The sequence below is a fragment of the Eptatretus burgeri genome, chromosome 3, assembly GCF_056783735.1.
Source record: "Eptatretus burgeri isolate ZD-2024b chromosome 3, Ebu_testis_v1, whole genome shotgun sequence".
Taxonomy (NCBI): domain Eukaryota; kingdom Metazoa; phylum Chordata; class Myxini; order Myxiniformes; family Myxinidae; genus Eptatretus; species Eptatretus burgeri.
Genome location: NC_140963.1, coordinates 119,929,836 through 119,935,057, shown reverse-complemented (window position 1 = coordinate 119,935,057; position 5,222 = coordinate 119,929,836).

Here is a 5,222-nt window from a genome sequence, read left to right as displayed (position 1 = left end):
TTTCCTGTTCAAACCTCACGCCATTACCCAACCGATGCTCACCTCAGACCTTCGCCGTACTCAAACCCCAAGATTACAACATTTCTTCAAACTCCAACACCTTCCTAAAAATCCCCACATCATCGGACCACACCTCAAACTCGCCGACACTCACCATTGACGCCACAACATAAATGACAGCCATCACAAACTCACCACACGACAATCGCTACGCTACACCACCACTGCCATCGCTCAACCACCATCAACACCAATGACCACCACCTCCCAATGGACCAGCAGGAGACAAAGGAGCAGCCCATACCCTTATTGATACTTAGGGCTCGACATTCTGTCATCTAGCTCTGGGCACGAGTGTTCGCTGGGTGCAGTTCAACATCATTGGGCTAGCCCTAACATTCCGCTCAACTGCGGCCCCGATTTGGTGTCCAGTGCATGATCGTGGCCAGAGAGTGCATCCAGATGCCCTTGCCGCATGTTTTTCTCGGAGCTCCGTTGTGTGATAGAGTTAAGGGGAAATGAGGCCATTTCTAGTGCAAAATCCTCATGGGGGGGGAGGGGGGAGGCAAACACAGTGTTTCGAGTCCACGTGCCAATGAGGGCATGGGCATTGCTCCACCTCCATCGCTCCACCTGTTCCGCTCTGAAGCGCCACCTCTGCTGAGGAAATATAAAAGAAAGCTCTGCGGTCTTGCCCGCCCTTCTCTGATCTGGCCCGCCCTCTTCTCTGCTCTGCTCATCATCTGGCCCGCTCGCTCTTCTCTTGTCATCTGGCCCACCCTTTATTCTTGGGGTCCACAGAGCGAAGCGCTGGCCGAGCAAGGAAGCCAGCCAGACACCAGTCCGAGGTATATACACATACAGACCTCTTCACATTTGCGTTGTCTATCTTTTCATATGTTCTTTGCCCAATTTCCAACCCCCTAACCTACATATGTATGCCTTCCTTTCCACATCTGCCAATCACAGCACACCTCATTCGCACGTCCTCCAATCGTGCACCTTAGACGCCCTTAGTTTTCCTCCCTCTTCCCCCTCCTAAGCGACTCGGAAGCGTGGGCCCTTCGCCACGCCAGGTACAAAAAGATGTCGCCAACACCTCAAACTTTTCCTCATCTCTCTTTGCTCTCAACTTTCCCTGGGTATGTTTCTGATGGCACCTGTCATGTTTGCAGAAGATAAGATTGTATAAGCATAACATTGGGTTAGCTCTGGTTGGTTATCTCCATTTGTGGGTTTCAGGAAGTGGGAGGGAGTTCTTCCAGAACTCAAAATCTCCACCTCATACTTTTTTGGTAAAGGATCATGATTCATGAACCAGACTGCGAAGTTTCGTTCTCATAGCCTTGTTCCAAGGGCTATGACCAAGGGTGCACGTGACTTTTCAAAATTTTCACTGAACCTCTGACAGTCTCCACTTGTAGCTCGTTTGTAGTGATATTCCCCGGAATGATGTTGAAGTACTTGGTGTTTAAGCACTTAAGGTTTTCTTTGTCATTCCTGTGGCTCCAACTATCACTGACACAATTTCAGCTTTCTTCAATTTCCAAATCCTTTTGACCTTGTTTTCCTGATTTCTGTGGCATTTAGTCCAAAGTCATTGGGAAATGAAACCTTCATCACTAATGCTGATTTTTCCTTTTTGTGTTTGAGCACCACGTCCAGACGCAATGCTTTGTTTGCAATGTCCACACTTGACGGGATCATCTTGTCATGCGTGAGCATTATTTGTTCATTTTCCAGGATCGGATTTGGTTTGTGTTTCCATGATTTTTTTCTGGGACCATGATTTTGAAGTGTTTACAGATGTGCCAGTGGATTACTCTGCAGACGCTGTCATGTCTTTCTGTGTATAGCTGTTCTGACATGAGTTTTTTTTACATCCCGAAAGGAGGTGACTGGTACTTTCTGTTTCGACCACACAAAACCTGCATTTGTCCGATTGACCAATCCCACCATTTTGTATGTGTGTATACACTGTTGGGGGTCGGGTGAGAAGACCACTAGAGGGGGTGGGGGAAGCTATCTCGGCTCCCACCAGACTCCCCGGAATTCTAGGCCGTCGCACATGGATAATTCCGCGACGTGGCGGGTCGCTTAACCGACCCTGCACGCCAATAACTCAACCACGTGACCTAGGGTCCTCCCGTCTATGGGTTAACCGGGTGATCTAATTAATCATGTGATTTAATTACCTGGGAACACTCCCTCGGTATGCCTTGTCCGAACCTGATCGGATCACTTTACCAGATCGGATGCAGCTGAGCAACACTGCCAAGGACGTACCGGCTAAAAGGAACGGATTGTTGGGAATGAAGTCCCGGCTAAGCTAAGATTCAGACCATGTTGGACCATTGAAGGTAAAGACAAAAACGAGCAGGGAACATTCCTAAGAGTAATGTATTAACAATGGAGCGAGGAAAAGTATGTGGTACGATCAATAGATTTATTGGGGTGTGTTGTGCAGAGATAGGGAATAGAGGTGTGGGGCAGCAATAAACAAGCATCTTATGAAAGCAGACGCAGAGCAGACCTCACCCAAAAATAATAATCTTCTGCAGGCTTACTATATAGACAGGCGTCAGGAGACGCACACACGCACACACACACAGATACAGAAAACCCGATGAAGAGGAATTGAAACGAGACGGGAGAGGAGTTGAGGCTACGGTCTCTCGGTACCTTTGCACGCTTGCCCGAGTGCACCACCAATACGTTTGGGGGGAATGCTCCGTGGCGCGGTACCCCCCTGACAGCTGGCGTGTCGTCTCTTGCTTCTGGCAGCTCGCGTCGAGACCGTGGGTGTGAAGGGGGGCTTGAGTTGGGAGGGTGTAGTCAGAGCGAGTGCACGGAGCAGTAGGCGGGACCAGGTGAGTGGGTGGAGTCAGCGTCGTGTGCGCAGAGAAGAGGAGGAGGAGTCAAGCGATGATGACAGAAGGCGAAATCGAAGACCAGCTTGAGTGGGAGGTGAGACGGGGCATGGCGCAGAGAGAGAGAATGCTCCGCTCGGACCTTTATAGGCCGCGTGGGGTGGGGAACCACCCCGAAATGTGGTGTTGGCATCCGAATCGGGAGCTCTGATTGGGCCCGGCTCCCCGCGCGGACCGGCCTCGATGGCTGGAAGCAGCAACATTCCACTTTCGGCAAGGTGACCCCACGCCACAAAAATGTTTTGCTCCGACCTCATGACATGATCCGAATCGCCCACTCCGAACTCCGCGCCATGAATCGCCCTGCAAGAACCCCCAGGCCATGCCGTGACGACCGGCCGAGGGCAGCGTCGGCCCTGCACGCCCGCTCGGGTGCCCCGTCCAGTGCTGGCCAACGTGCCCGCCCCGTGTGCGCCAACGTGGTCCGAGCTGTACAACATGCCAACGCCTGATCACAGCTTCGCTGGCCGTAGAGGCGAGAAGGTAAGATGTTATGGCAAACCTATGCACAGACAGTAAGATGTGTCCATTTGTGCCCTGCTCTGTACGATAACAGTCACGCACGGGTCTGCCTTCGAGTACGTTCCGCACAACATCTTCCGTTCTGACCCACCATTACGCACGTGGCCAGCGCTCGCCCAATTCTGCTATTATGTGCACGGGGCGAAACCCGATCCATACAATTAGTCCAGAAATGGGTTGAAAGGAACGCGCCGCTTGTGCCTTGCACACTCGCATACCGCGCAACGTGGCATGGGGTTGCCTTTCTATTATCGGCCTCGGTACATGTTCCGTGCAGCTTGGGCGTCGTGCTGAGTGTGTTTCCCATCCATTGAGTGGAAACTACCGCTGCGTGTGCGTTTGGCAGGCTGTGTTTTCTACGGAGGGGTGTGGGTGTAATGCCCGCTTGGTAGAGTGCACGTGGCTCAGATTTACCTCAGGAATAATCAGAAAAGAAGAGTAGGAATGAAGGAAGAAATGATGTAAGCAAACCTAGCTACGAGATCCTCGCAACGCACGCCCCTGTTGTCCCGCTCGACAAAAGGGAAGGGACTATCTTCACGTACATCAATGTAATAACTGTCTTGGGGCCACTATCTGTTGGATCTATGCGGTTCCGAGAACCACAACAATACGTAATCCTTAATTATTTTATATTCCCATGACACGTCTCATCTTCCATGGTTTCTCTTTTCCCAGAGCTTGTTAAGACACTCTTCCACTTCTCTTTTTTTTTTTTTCTCCCACTCGTCTGATTCCTCTACTTTTTCCATTACAATGTGGTTCTGTATACCGTTTTGTTACCAGGTGAGGCCGAAGGCAGATGGATCCTGAATTATTTTGGAATTAACCATGACATGTTGTTAACAACCTAACACTTGCACTAATTGAAATTATTAAATAAACAAACACGTTACAAACTCACAAGTGACGTTTTTACTCGAATAAGAAACTTTGCTAGAATGTTCTTGATATGTTAAATGATCTTTAGATGTTTTGCATGATGCTTTATATCTTTTTACGAGTTATACCCAACTACCAACTACAATACGATTGCAGAACCACATGAATGCACACACACGACAAACTTTATTTTCCCAATTTTTTTTTCCCCTTTTGGCATCTTTAGGGAATCCATACATTTTGAAACCTTCTCTGGTTGATCTGCGCATCCAATGGCACAACACCATGTCATTTAATAAAGAATGATGAGCTATCATGAGCTCATTCAATGAATGATCAAAAGAAACAAAACGGCACCCATGACTCACGTGACCAGAATATTTTGGGACGTGTCATGTCACTACTAGTACTACAGCCTATAATAGGGATTCTAGTTCTGTCCTCCCACACCCAACCCCCTTCTTCCTTGTTCTGCCCTTCCACCCAAACCCCCCCCCCCTCTTTGCTTATTCTGCTTCTCCCCACCCCTCCCCCCCTTCTTCCTTATTCTGCCCTTCCACATCCTCTTTCCTTGTTCTGCCCTCTCACCCCCCTCTTTCCAGCCTGGTGTTAACTTCGTGGTTGGGGTGATTGGCTTGGGATTTTAGAGTCCTGAGTTTGAGCCCTGTTTTCCCCTGAATTAACACCAGGTGGGGTTGACTCAGCCTGTCATCCTTCTGAAGTTGGTGAAATGAGTACCATTGTACTGGAAGAGGGGCACAGCATCAGTGGCAAAGCTGTGCTTCCAAGAAATGATAGCTACCTGGCATCCAAAGCTGCCATACGCAAGAACAAAACCCCCTCTTCCCCTGTTCTGCCCTCCCAACCCCCCCCCCCTCTTTACTAGTC